Source organism: Coccinella septempunctata, chromosome 7 (assembly GCF_907165205.1).
Source record: "Coccinella septempunctata chromosome 7, icCocSept1.1, whole genome shotgun sequence".
Taxonomy (NCBI): Eukaryota; Metazoa; Arthropoda; class Insecta; order Coleoptera; family Coccinellidae; genus Coccinella; species Coccinella septempunctata.
The window spans coordinates 18,196,375-18,212,150 of NC_058195.1; the positions used below are offsets into that span (position 1 = coordinate 18,196,375).

Genomic DNA, 15,776 nt, shown 5'->3' on the forward strand with positions numbered 1-15,776 from the left:
TATGATTTTTTTAATTAAAGAGTAGTGGACTGTATTAAAAGATAATTGAGTTGGAGATGGTATAAAAACATTTATTAAGTATCATTCACAACCATAAAATGAATATGTCACCTGCATGAAGCTAATACAGTAAAAAGCAACTAATATTAACCACATCTATAAACTCAGAGAGACAATATCCAATTAAAAACAAGAGATGGTCCAGAGCAGTTCAAATGAGAAGTCACTTGATGTCAGACTTAGACGTTGAGGAGTTCAATAAATTCAATATCAACACAACGGTTACACAGTGATAGGGCAATCAATTGAAAATTGATTGCGAGAGCCTCCTTTTTCTATCAGAAAACGCGAAGGTTAGAATACTGAATTTTAAAGAGAAGACGCGAGAGTACAGAGAAATAGGCCCGAGGTGAAACTGCAATGTCTAAGTCTGATCATCAACGAGAAATCGATACATTAAACTTGAGTTGATCAATAATGTTAATGTAAGCATGAGCAGAACAAGTGTCGCACAAGTTAAATGAGAAGCACAGAATTAATGAATTTGAGAAGCACTAGAATATTAAAAATAATATGAAAAGGGCAATAAATTCTAATTAAATGAGAAGTTCGATAATAATTAATTAAATGAAAAGGACAATCATAATTAATATGAGAAGAACATAGTATAATTCATATACATTGAGATGATCTTGAAGAGTGCAAAAATTTATCAATGAATTCAGCATTTACAGAGACGAACTGCTTACAAGTAAGCACGATTAGAACGTTCATCAGAAAAATCGAAGAAACAATTGATAAATGAAGAGAAGTCATGAGAGTACTGAGTTGAATAAATCTCTAATCGTAGATTTTGAGATGTGCTGAAGGCTGAGAAAACTAACATGCATGTTGAGTCCGATGAATGAATATAGAAGAGAAACAATGAGAGTACATATTATAAAGAGTAGACCATACCAAGTGAGTAGACATGAGTGTTCGAGCAGACTTTCCAGGGTGGAGCCTAGGTCGAGGTGTATCGAGCATTATCACTGATCGCTTAACGAAACTTGAGGTGTTCATATCCTGTTCTGAAGAAAACAGCTACATCCAGGGTCCACCCTGGAGAAGATGAGGATTCATTCATCTGAAACTCAACACCATGAATTAGTCATATGTATAACGAGGTGATCATAAGAGTTGTTTTAAAAATGATTAAACTGATTCTAATAATAAGGAATATTAAGAGAAGACAATGAATCAGATATCAATTTTATGGAGATGAACTTGAGAAGTGTCAATCCTGGTGCTACATACCCATTTTCATGTGAGAAGTTCTAGAGAAGTCTGAAAATCTATATAAATTATGAAATATAATAAAATATATAGGTCTGAGACGACAATGGTTCGAGTTGAGTTGAGTAGACATTTCAATTGAGCAGTGCTCGCAAGGATTCGGAATCTATTTCTAGATTCTGAATCTCTTGCACGTGGACTAATTTCTTCCGAATGAAATGGTCATGAAAATGGTGTAATTTATAATTTTGAGCAGTCTGAGTGTACTTTACCTTATGAGAGGAACAATTTAGCACCAGGATTGTGCGAGAAGACTTAAAAATTGAGAACAACTAAAAGAGGTGAACTTAAAATGAGGTGTTACAAAATCACATTGATAGCAGCGCGAAGTTAATTCAACGGGGCTAAGAAAGAGAATCTTAAGAAAAATGTGTAAATGTGTGGTTTTTCACTCCTGAAAAACACTGAAAGTGGGGCCGCTGCGTCGTTCAACCAGCGCACCGCCGAATCGGTGTACCATACGCGGCCACCGGAGCTGGTCAGGGGCGTACACTAGAGAGAGGTCGGAGGAGGGCTTCGCTCAATTTTTAACAATAATAATTATAAAATATCGTTTTTTCTCTTCAGATATCGATTTTGGGAAAAGTATTCAAGATTAAAAATTTGTTAACAAACCAAGGATTTTAATTTATAATTTAATTTCATGAAACTTCGTCTAGAAAAAAGTTTTGATATGAAATAAAAATAGGGATACTAATTTCTCCCCGTATAATGTAACAGGAATATAGAAAAAATACCGGTGGTTAGTCCTTTGCAAGTGCATGGAACTTACAGGATTCCAAGTTTCTAGCTTTACTGGAATTTGGGATTTTAGAAAAAAAATAAAAACTGAAATATCACCACCTTTTAGGGGTGATATCTCGGAAAAGGGTAGGCTGAGGAAATTTATATTTTTATCCTAATTTCATACGAGCAATCACTTCCTGAATTTTGTCGCATGAATGTAGGAACACCTGTATAATTGGGACATCAATTCATCAACACTACTTAGGTTAGGGTTGCATATTGCTCTATATCCAGATACTGCTTCGATATTAGAATGTTTACCGACATAAAGTAGCAATCGGAGATTGAATTCTATTCATATGGTTCGAAGAACATCATGCCATTGTCGATTTTTGTAATATTCATTCTGGCATATATCATTTATGATTCCATTCTGGGATATTTCGAGATTTCATTATGAATTCATGGTATGTTCGATTTTTGCATCACGGCTTTATGAGGTACTTTAATATAGAGCAGCGAACCTGAAAGTATTTATGGTCGAATGAATCCAGGGATTATTATGTTTTTAGTGTGCGTTCCCATCAAGCTGAGGTATATGCAACGAATTCATTTCGAAATAGTTTTTCATATTCGAATCGATTTCCGCAACATATAAATATTATAATGATAATTGCGTCATTTTTTAGGACGACTCTTGGGTGATGTTAAATCGGCCTGTTCCTTCCACAAACATACACATCTGTTATGAGATGTGTAGGTGAAATTTGTTCTCTGGCCGCCTATATCTTTATATTATTACGAATAGCCTCCCTATTTCAGTGACTCTAACAAGACAGTGGCCACAATTGGAATTTTTTCAAGAATATGGCGGCTTAGTTTTCAATGCTTCGATCTGTAATTCGGAATACGTCATATCACATTACCAAATCCATCATGTTATTGCAAAAACGATGAAAAACGAGACCACAATTGTCACTGTCTCGTTTTACTGTCACTGTAGCTCCATTGAGAAAGTTGCGTCATCTGTTGCCGGGTTGGCGGATGTCCTACACCTCACCGTGCATGCTATATGTAGATCCCTGTCAAATGGATATGAGAGCAAAGATATAGATATATCTCTGTCACTGCGGAAAGTCCCAACACTTTCATTGGAGAATAATCCATATGGTAAACATTATTTGGAAACAAGAGTATTTTAAATTGAGTTCGATAGCTCCAAAATAGGCGTTACAAACACACACAAACACACACACACACACACACACTCATACACAGATTCTGAATCTACGTCCTCCAGAACGAATTTCGTGATAATGGTTTTTCTGGAAAATTCTTCGAAATGTAAGGAGGCGTCCCAGCAAACACTGGAACCCAGCCACTATACAAAAACTGTACAGCGTTTGCTGCACTTGATTGCAGCGATGGTAATGCAAAAACTGTACCAAAACAGACCGTATATGCACCGCTGAACTGTAACTGTGCCGTAAAACTGCATTTGACATACAGCCACAGTATACCGTAGCTGCACTTCCAATACAATGATGGTATTGCAATCACTGTACAGCAAACTGCACTTAAAATGCAGCAGTAATGTTTAGAAACTGTACAGCAAGCTGCACTTTGAATGCAGCAGATACTGTGCAAAAACTGTACAGCACGCTGAACTTTGAAAGTAATAGTCACTGTGCAAAAACTATACAGCCAGCTGCACTTCAAATGCAGCAGTCACTTTTCAAAAACTGTACAGCAAGCTGCACCTTGTATGCAGCAGTCATTGTGCAGTAACTATATCAAAACTTGCAATTACGAACCAAAATTCTGTTTGTACAGGAGTTCCCTTATATATACAGAATATCGATTCTGCAAATCAGAAAATTTCAATTCCATTATAACCCATATTTTGGTAATGAAGGGAGTATTCAATTATTGAATTATATATATTCACGAAATGTCTCTTTAACCTTATATTTCATAATCGAATTTTCAAATTCTTTTAACTTTTTCAGAAGGACTTATGTCTGTTTTAGAAATTCCTATGAATTATTTACCTAGATTCTATTATTTTCGGGTAAGTTGCCATAATCCAGTAAAAATGGATCCAATCAAACAAAACTTTTATTTATAAAATATAATAATATGTATAATAAGAATTATTCATTGCCTCTCTGTTTTAGACGTGATTCTTTTTATGAAAACCCAAGTGCGCCGACTTATTTAAGACAGGATTAAGGTTAATTCGATGATTGCTATGGTAACTGCTATAGAAATCAAAGAAATAATCGAGTATTAACGTAAATTTCGCCTTAAATTAGTCGGTGCACACGGCCCTATATAATATGTATATAGAATAATTTATATCAGATAATAAACTATTAATATATACCTATATGGAATAAACAAGATATAGATTAAATTAAAATTGTCAGAAGCCTTTTTTTTAATGCAGTATTATCAATATAGAAACTGTGCAGTAACTGTATATCAGAAACTGCATTTCTAAAATGCAGAAATATCAACACAGAAACTATACAGTAACTGTATTTCAAATATTGCATTTTTGAAGTGCAGAAATATGAGTACAGAAACTGTGTAGTCACTGTATATCGAAAACTGCATTTAAGAAATGTAGAATTATCAATACAGAAACTGTAAAGTAACTGTTAATCGAATACTGCACTTTTTTAGTGCACAATTATCAATACAGAAACTGTATATCAAACGCTGCATTTTTAAAATGCAGAATTATCAATACGGAAACTGTGGAGTTTCAGTAGACGAACTGGTACGAATATGAGCCCTGCAGTTATAACGGGGCCCCCAATATATTTTCACTAGAGCATGCGCGACAGTTATGATTTCCGTACTGAAACACTTCTTTTAGGCTCTCAAACATTTTCGTGTCCATGCGCAGCCTCGATTGTATCTCTGTTTAAACAGGTGGCGATAAGTTTATTTGTGTATTTACGATTGTTTTATGGTAAATGTTTTTGTGGTATTTGTTAACGTCCAGCCATGTTTGAATTTGGATAATTGATGTGTAAGTATATTAGCACGTTGACGGACAGTTGCGTCTATAGCCGTCAAGTTCAAGTTCACTATGTGACATGACGTTCTATTACATAGTGTCTAGAGTCCGCTGGCGCCATGACGGTTGTAGCCGCAACCTAATTAAAGGTGCTGAATTAATCAAAATTAAGTGTATTTAAGCAGAAAGAGTAAAACTATACTTCTAATATTCTAAAAATTACAAAAACATATATTGTCAATTTTCGAATTTCACTTGTTTCTACTGTCCGTCAACGTGTTAGAATAGTGACCAGTAGTTGATATTCCAAAATAAAAAACCTAGATACTGAATGGAAAAAAAATTAGATGCTTTGAAGAATCACATTGAATGTTGGTAATATGGGCCCCTTACGTGATCCTATTATGGGTCAGGGTTCATATTCGGAAGAGTTGGGGAAATCCAGCATCAGCACGCCTAAGAAATCAGAATCAGGAGCTAATAAGACAACAAACAAAACAAGCATCAAGCAAAAGACATTGAGATCGGCAAATCTGAGGATGGAAGTCGCATGTTTGTTCCAGAAGATGAGGATATCGACGAAATTGGCAAATTTGTTTCTGATGACAGTGATGCATCATGCCTATTTCAAACTATTAGATATCAATTATTCACTAGGGAGCCTCCTAAATTTAATTTTTTTGATAATCCTTTTTTTACATACCATAGGTAAACCTCTGAGCTTGCAGTGTGTTATTTATTGGATATTTATTCGTAAGATCCCAAGATTTAGTAAAGAAAAACAAAAGGGGGGCCATATTGGGACCACTTCCTCTACAGCAATTTCTGTGCTGTATTCAGGTGGCACATGTAATGCAGTATCTATACAGTTGCTGTAAATTGTGTTTGTTGTGGTAGATCCTAACCTAAGTCACAGTAACTTTCTTTCAGCTACCCAAACTCTGACAGCTTATCGCGAAGCTCATAGGGCTTTTGGTCGTTTCTGATTCGCTGTTTCTCCTCGTTCCATCCCAAAACTTCCTCATCTGCAGTAACGAACCTAAAAATCATAATCCTCATATTGGTACACGATAACACGATAAACCTCTATATAAGGAAGGCCCCCTCATTGGTATTCAAACGATAAAGTGTAATTAGGTTTCCAAAGGCGGAGTCGAATACCGAATACAACTTCCACAAATACCCGCTGAAAAAATTGTATCCGATTGCGAACCGCACGCTGCTGTAACTTGAATAAAGATAAATTCCACGAAGCGCGTCATTCGATATTCAGATGATCAAAAGACCTGCGGAATCAACTCTTCTCCCGCCAAATTTTAATTCCGGACTAACCGTAGGGTCACATATTCGCATCCATCTCAAAAAAAGACACGTGGGATAGAGGCATTTGCATACACTCTAGATCTATTTCTGACGAGAAACGTTGCATAACAATTTCATTCAACGCCAGAAAAGAGTAATCTATAACATCTACTAACTAATACTAAAAGAACATTGAACAGAGAATGTTGATAAAGAGATGGGTCCGCCGAAAAGATGTATCTTCCGATTAGGTATTCCTGTATCTACAAATAAAAAAACATACAGGATATTTTTAAGGGTGAGGCTTTTTTTGACAGGTGCTAGAACTCATTAAAACAGATAATTTCGCCGGCAGATGCTCTTATAAAATATTCAATATAAAAAAACATTCAAAAGCCTTGGGCATCACTTTCTTTATACGACTCTGGATCGTAGTATATGTCTGTTAGGATATATTATTATATTATTATTATAAATACAAAAAGAGAAGAGGCCGTAGCCTATAAATCTCAGGAAACAATATAAAGTAATGTATGACTGCAGCAAAAAATGCTTTACAATTAGGGTGCCACCAAAAAAAAAAACAAACAAAAAATATTCTCCTAAAAAAAAAGCCAAAAATACCATAACACATATCATCGTCGCGAAATGAATTGATCATAACTGTTCTTGAACGAGTTAACCGACGGAGCACAAACAACACTTTCCGGCAGAGAGTTCCACAAAGTAAAAACGCGATTGCTAAGGAAGAATTACCTAGCAGAAGACTTGAAGTTCTCGCGATAAAGTTTGTATTGGTGTCCTCGCAAGTTGTTAATGTTCAATCGAAATAGGTTCGATAAGTCACAGCCGAACAAGTTGTGCAGTGCACGAAATGTGACTATTAAGTCATCTCGACTACGATGCGACAGAAAATTCTCCAAATCGAACAGTTTGAGTCTCTCCTCGTAAGAGGGACGCTGCCAGGCGTAGGGTAGCCTCGTCACACGACGCTGAACCGACTCCAAGAGGTTTTGGTCTCTAATCAACTGTGGACACCACAACGGGCCAGCATGTTCAAGAATTAGGCGGATATACGTGGTATAGAGCACTTTACAAACACTGATAGAGCAACCAGTAAAGGCTTTTCGAATCATATAGTAGACCTGGTTCGCCTTTTTGACAATACTCCTGATGTGAGAAGTCCAAGAGAGGTCATCCGCAACGATCACTCCAAGGTCGCAAATCTCAGATGCAGAGGTCACCGGAATACCATTCAGATAGTAGCAGGTTTTAGGATTTGTCTTTCCAATATGAAGAACTCTACACTTGCTTGTATTCAACGGAAGTAGCCATGCAACCGACCACTCGTACACATGATTCAAATCGGCCTGGATCAAATGTGACAACAATGACCTTCCGTAAATTTTCAAGTCGTCAGCGTATGATGAACAGGAATTTGACAAGATACCCGGAAGGTCAGCGACATAGACCAGGAACAAGATTGGTCCCAAAACTGATCCCTGGGGAACACCACTGGAGGCAGTTCTAACAGAAGAATGAAGCAGAATCACCCACCCTAACGGAAAAGACCATATCAGACAGAAAAGATTTGATCCAGACAAGTAACTCTCCTCTCACTCCAAAGTGCTCCAGCTTATGTAAAAACCGCCTGTGCGGGACTCTATCGAAGGCCTTAGCAAAATCGAGATAGATGATATCCAATGGTATGTTGGAATCATTTAATTTGGTCCACTCATTAACACACTTCAATAAACAGGTGATCACCGACCTACCCGGTACAAAGCCATGCTGCTCATCAGGTATGATCCTATTGGAGATTAGAAAAGACATGAGGGACTTAGCAACAATCTTCTCAGCTATTTTGGAGATAACAGGCAAAATACTGATAGATCTATAATTATGTGCATCGGAATTTGTCTCCTTTTTTTAAGACAGGAGTAATTCTAGCCTGTCGCCAAGAGCCTGGTAGTTGACCAGAAGAGAGAGAGTTAGACAAAATTTTAGCTATTGGCAGGGAAAGAGAGGCATCACTTGTGATGCCATATGGATTAAGTCAGAATGCTTTCACCAAATAAATAAAATGCTCAGCTTCCTTTGCGATCTCTCCTCGGCACAATACTTTATAGCAAATTTGTATATTCTTTTTCAAAATTTATTAGGTGATTTTTTCTGAAAGGTATAATTATAAGAGTTAAAACTAAGCATGAAAAAATACCTCAATGGAAAGACCGTATAAAAAAATAGGGCACTTTATAAACTCATCGATAAAATTCTTCACAAAAATTGTTCGAAGTGATTAGCATTCGTTTGATGGGCACAAAGTCTTGCCCGGCGTAATAACGAATGGTTACTTGCAGCAACTATCACATAAGTTTGCCCAAGAATAATTTCACAAGCATTCTCAATGCGTTGTCTTAGTTCGTCCGCACTATCCACTTCACTACCACTGTACACTAATGTTTTCAAATGACCCCAAAAAAAGAAATCAGAGGAGTTGAGATCCGGAGAGCGTGCAGGTCAAGAAATGGATCCACCACATCCTATCCACCTATTCAGGAACACATTATTCAAATAATTTCGACCGTTTCTTCTAAAGTAACAACCACATTCCCTGCCGAATATTGAAAGGAACAATTTCTAGTAATCCTGGCAAATTGTTCTGGAGAAAATAGAGAAAAAATGGCCCAATAAGCATTCCACACATCATTCCGATCCATACATTCAATGTTCTTCTGATAGGGTGAGGATTTTCTGTAGACCATACATGGGTATTGTGGAAATTGTTTACTCAATTTCTTGTGGAAGAGGCTTAGTCAATAAACATAATGGATGTTGTTAGATATTGGTGATTTAAAAACCACAGGCAAAATTCTTTTCTTCAAGGATGGTCTTCTGGTTGGAGTGCTTGAACTTTCTGGAAATGGTAGGGGTACAATTGCTCTTGTCTTAGTGTCTTCCAAACTCTACTGTGGCACACTCCGACGACCTTGGCTATGCATCTAGTACTTGTTGTCGGTTGTTCCTCAACTATGTCCTGAATCTGCTCCTCGATTTCTGCAATTTGCGATGTTACAGGCCTGCCAACATTTGCTTCCCGGGATTCGTGCAAACGTCCAGTATCTCTACATCTCGGCACCAAGTTTATGAACATCCGAGAAGTTGGGTGATTTCTTAACAGAAATCGTCTTCTGTACAACCTGCACGCCGCACTGGCACTCTGTTTGGATTCACCAATTAAAATCATGTCAACAAGTTCATTGTTTGAGTAAACATGAGGCATTTTCAACAACTTTGCGACACTACGACAATTCACAAAAATATACGCTGACTCTGACGGTTTCCAGTGTACTGACCTTTCACCGGCGCCGGCACAGGCCTAAGCATAAAGGTATGGTTTCGGTAGTGCGTCGGATGCATGCAGTGGCTGCAGAATATGACTACCCATATGGCACTACCAAGCTGCAGCCGCATTGTCGTGCACTGCAGCATTGCATCCTAGGTACTACCGAAACCATACCTTGAGGACCGAGTTAAGTACGCATGCAGATCCGTAGCGGGAATTTCTAAGATTTTCGAGTAACTTTGGTTTCGAAATACCCAGTGTTGTGAAAAGGGTTGTTTCCTTAATTTCTTTCCTTGAGTTGTCTGGCCGGTAGGATATTGAAACTCCAGATTTTGATTTTTTCTTTATTTTCCAAATTATAATAATCAACCTTCTCGTGACTCTCTCTTAAATCGCCATCATCTTATCATTTTTCGTTTTTCCGACAGGGACTGCGCGCGCACACTCTTTTTAACTTAATTTTTCAACACGGACTCTACCGTGCAAAATACCTTCACGCTATTGTACCTACTATTATCTAAACATCCTCCCCCCCTCTTTTGAAGCAATGGCTTCAACAAATAAAATAACCTAATCAACAAAAAATTATATTCTTGATAACTGTCGCAATCTGAAGAATTATGAGACTAACATTTTGGCAGAGGACATAACTTAGTTATGGGACAAAAATTCCATTTTGAGTTTTTATCTTTACTACTCGAACATAACCATCAGCACCAGGTAATGCTTCAACTACTCTACCAAGTGACCACTTCAAAGGAGGTAAATTATCCTCCTTAATCAAAACCAATGTATCCCGATCGACATTAGTAACTGGTTTATGCCATTTTCCGCGTGTATGTAAAGACTGCAAATATTCTATCGACCATCTTTTCCAAAAACTCTGGAATATTCTCTGAGACAACTGCCAATGATTCAACCTATTTTCGGGGATTTTCAAAATATTTCGCTCTGGTAAGGCGTTCAGAGATGAACCGATAAAAAAATGACCAGGAGTAAGACATTCTATATCTCTCGAATCATTCGATAAGGCACATAGAGGTCGCGAGTTCAATACTGATTCTACTTGAGCAAGGCATGTAATAAATTCTTCAAAACTCAATCGCGAATTCCCAACTATACGTCGTAAATGATACTTCGTCGATTTGATATTTGATTCCCACAATCCTCCCCAATGAGGACTGTTAGGTGGGATGAATTTCCACTCAATTCCGTTCAAAGTTAAAAAATCATGAAATTTTCCATTTGTGTCTTCCTTGAGATATCTATACAATTCTTTGATTTCGTTATCAGCACCTCTAAAATTTGTTCCGTTATCACTCCAAATCGTTTGAGGTAGACCCCGTCGCGCAATGAATCTTTTAAATGTATGCATAAATGCATCGGTACTCAAAGCTGTAACCAATTCTAAATGAACAGCTTTGGTTGCCATACAAATGAAGAGAGCAATGTAAGCCTTTGATTCAATTGATTTTCGAATTCTCGATTCTTTAATGTATATAGGACCACCATAGTCAATTCCTACACGAGCAAAAACTTTAGCTGGGGTGACTCTATCGGAAGGAAGAGGCCCCATTATCTGATGAACAGGCTTAGCCCTAAATCTGAAACATCTAATACAACTCTTCAATGCAGCCTTGACTTCGCGTAAACCTCTGATCATCCAAAATTTTGTTCTTAAATTCGTTAATGTGGTTTGTGGTCCGGAATGCAACAATCTGAGATGTTCCGCAACAATGAGAAGTCTAACTACGTGATGCTTCGCTGGCAATAAAATAGGATATTTGCTTTCATAACTTAAATCAGAATTAGCTAATCTACTGTTTATTCTCAAAATGTTGTGTTCATCCAAAAATATACTCAAACCATGCATTAAAACCAACTTAGAACAATGTTCACCCTGAAGTTTCTCGATTTCCTTAGGGAAACATTGATTTTGAATTACTGAGATCAACTTCAATTGTGCTTCATCAAGTTCTATAATCGACAATGGTCCTGATAATTTCTTTTTGTTTCTACAATTATTCAAAAACCTCAAACAATAGGCTAAGGATCTTTTCAATCGATGATATTTAGAAAATCGATCAAAGGGAAATTGATCCTCCGTATTCAACGCTATCATAGACATTTTTTGTTCCCTTTGTTCCTCAATAACCTCGGAAATATCACAAGTCACCTTCTCACTCCCGCCATCGAAGTATTCTAAAATTTCAGGACCTAACCACCATTTTGTACATTCTATTAATTCGTCTGTATTGGATCCTCTAGATAATAGATCCGCCGGATTATGCTCTGATGCGATATGTAACCATCTACAATTTTTTGTCAGTTCTTGTATTTCAGATACTCTATTTGAAACAAATGTTGTCCACCGGGACGGACAGGAATTTATCCAACAAAGAGCAATCTTCGAGTCTAACCAAAGAAATATCTGACTAGAACTGAACTGTAATATAGTTCTGAGCTTTTGAATCAACTTAGCCAGCAAAAGGGCGCCACATAAGTCTAGACGAGGTAATGAAACTACCTTGAGGGGTGCAACCCGAGATTTTGAACAAATTAGATTACTTGATGCAGTTTCATCGTCGTAAAATGCCCGGATATAGACACATGCCCCGTATGCCTTCTTTGACGCATCTGCAAACCCATGCATCTGCAGAAATTTAATCCCTTTATTTTCCAAAACACATCGTTTCACGGACATTTTGGAAAGTTTTGTTAAATTACATTCAAATTTCAACCATTCATTCGAAATACTTAACGGTAGTTCATTGTCCCAATCAAGCTTCAATGACCATATTTTTTGCATCAGCAACTTTGCCTTTATTAGAACTGGACTAACGAGTCCCAAAGGATCATAAATCTGAGCGATTTTTGATAGAATTCCTCGCTTTGTATGCAATGTTTCGGTTGCTAACTTTGATAGAACAATTTTGAAAACATCCTGACTTGTATTCCACGTTAATCCTAACACTTTATTTGAATGATTTTCGTCCATTATTTCAAACTGATCTGAATTATTACCCTCACTTACTATCTCTTTCACGTTTGAAAACCACTTATGCAGTTTGAAACCCGCTGAACCCAACAAACCGATCAATTCGTGCTTCAATTCTAACAATTCGGAAATTTCACGTGACCCCGCCAGAATGTCATCTATATAACATTGTTTAAGGAGTGTTTCGGATGCTAAAGGAAACCTACATTTTTCATCGTCCGCTAATTTCTTGAGACATCGTGTGGCCAAATATGGTGCGCTTTTAGTTCCATATGTAACAGTTTGCAACTCTAGACAACTCAGTTCTTCATTAGGTTCAAAACGCCATACAATATTTTGCAGTTTCTTATGATTTTCCGAAATCTTAATCATTCGGTACATTCTTCTGATATCCGTTGTGAAAACATAATTAAACATTCGAAATCGAATTAAGATATCAAATAATTCGGGTTGTACTGTGTATCCCTTGAGCATGATATCATTCAATGATTTACCCGAAGAAGTTTTCATTGAAGCATCGAAAACTACTCTCAATGGAGTACTTTTACTTTCTTTCTTCAATATTCCATGATGAGGAAGGAAATTTTTCTCAGCATAAGAAACAGGATTATTTTCATTAAACTGGACTATTCTAGCATGACCCAAACTAATATATTCTTCAATGAAAGCCTTATATTCCGAATAATATTCTGGATCTCTACAAAATCTTCGCTCGAGCGCCAAAAATCGTCTCTTAGCTGAACCAAATGAATCACCGAGTGAATTCGCGTCGTTTTCGTGTAGAAAGGGATAATCTAATTCGAAAGTGCCGTCAGTTAATCGTTTAACAGAATTGATAAATACTTTTTCACATAATTTATCTTCTTCAGATAAAATGTTTTTATCTACTACCTCCTCCAATTGCCAAAAACGTGGCAACAACGTATTTAACTCCAAATTCTCCGCATCAAATACACTGCAAAAACTCATATAAGAGGTCTTCAATGAAGAAATGTAATTGTTGGAATTATTTACTGGACCAGCAATGATCCATCCTAAATGACTATTTTGCAGGGTCGGTAAACCCTTGCCCAACTTTATCGTTTCACTCAAGACAATATCATAATACAAATCAGCCCCTATCAAAACATCCACTTCAGATGGACAATAAAATTTCTCATCAGCGAGTAGCACATCTTCCGGTATTTTAATACGCGTTTTATCAATACTAAATTGCGGTAAACATGATGTGATTTTGTCTAAAATAATGCATGATACCTTGAAATATTTGGTACTGAACATGCCCCTGAATTCTAAATCAACAATTTCGGACGTTTTAGTAACGGAATCCGATATACCACTGATGTTATAGATTTCATACCTTCTTTTAGCGCCTAATTTGTTTGCAAATTCCCCTCTAATGAACGACATTTGACTTCCCGTGTCTAAAAGAACTCTAGCGGTGAGGTCGTCCCCCCCCACAGCCACCTTCACGATAGCTGTCCCCAACAACACTTGAGGACAACCCCGGAACCGGTCAACTCCGACATGATGAGACGAAAACTCACCAGCAGCCGCATCGAAATGAGATGGTTTATCAACCCCCTCTGATTTGCCCATCCCAGTTGGACAGAGAAGTGAATGATGTTTCCTATTACAAATTCTACAACCGCTAGATTGACAATTTGCAACCCTATGTTTAAATCCCAAACAGTTATAACAAAGTTTTTGTTTCCTGACAAACTCCCTTCTGTTTTCAAGAGTATCAAACTTGAACCTTCGGCAACTATAAAGTGTATGATTCGACCCAGAACAGTAACTGCAAGTCTGATTGCAGCCCTTTTTATAAGATTCAACCTTGGTTTCAGAAGTAACTACATTTGCCACCCTTTGCTTGCTACGTAAATCCCGAGGTGAATCCTGAGATATAACATTTTCTAATGCGCGACATCTTTTCTCTAAAAAGCTCATAAAACCATCGAACGTAGGAAGTGATGAACTTTCCCGTTCGAACTCATATGCAGTTCTTGTGTGATTGTCTAATTTGCGAATAAGAACATAAACCAGAATAATGTCCCATTGGTCCACTGGTAATTTCAATGCTTGAAGAGAATTGAAATTTTGCTTGATATTAGTAATAAATTCTCGTAATTGCCTAAAATCACATTTCGTTACCTGTTGGACATCTATTAGACCCGATAAATGCATATTGATAATAGTTAATTGATCATCATATCTTTTGTGTAAAATATCAAGAGCCACCCTGTAATTATCATTCGTCAGTTGCAAGTCCTTTATTATACTTAAAGGCTCATGCCTTAAACTAGATCTTAAATAAGAGAATTTTTGCACGTCACACAACTCTATAGGTATTATCGTCTACCAATGCCTTGAATAAGTCTTTAAAGGAATTCCACTCAGTAACTTTTCCATCAAAAATAGGAATATTAATATTTGGTAGCTTAATTTTGAGATTGTCAACCTTACTTTCACTGAATGATATTTCCTGTCTTTGAAATTTAGAAAGAATTCTTTTAACCTCTGATAGAATAGTCAAAAATTTTTGTTCTACTTGTATCCTATCACTTTCCTCGTTTTCATCAAATGTTTCAAGTTCTTCCTGAATAGTACTATATTTTTCATAAGCCTGAATTAAGAGAGTTTCACGAGTAACAAATTCATTTACATCTACATTACATTTATCCTTATTTGAGGAAACAAAATTCTCAATTCTTGTGATCGTACCTTTGGATGATGCACGTTTTCTTTTCAATCTTTCAACAATTTCATCCAATTTATCAGTCATATTGAATATTAAATAAAGGTCTAATAGTGTTGAATAAAACCAAAATTCAATGTAATAAATGAACACAAAACTTTAAATTCCAATTAAAAGAACCCCTAACCTGGATCCGTGAAATTCGCCTTCCAATTCGATTATTCACCTGAAGAATAAGACTCTGGAACCTCGAAAATGTGAATGTCCTCCGTTATTTTCCAACTGACCTGTGCCTTGATTCCTTGATTTCAATTTTCCGTAATGCGTATTCTCTCGTCTATTT

At 36.9% G+C, this 15,776-nt stretch overlaps 1 protein-coding gene across 3 annotated transcripts in view; it reads left to right on the forward strand.

Moving 5' to 3' along the window:
* Positions 1-15,776, forward strand: part of LOC123316718 (cell adhesion molecule 2-like) — a 253,937-nt gene that overhangs the window by 208,614 nt on the left and 29,547 nt on the right. The window lies entirely within an intron of this gene.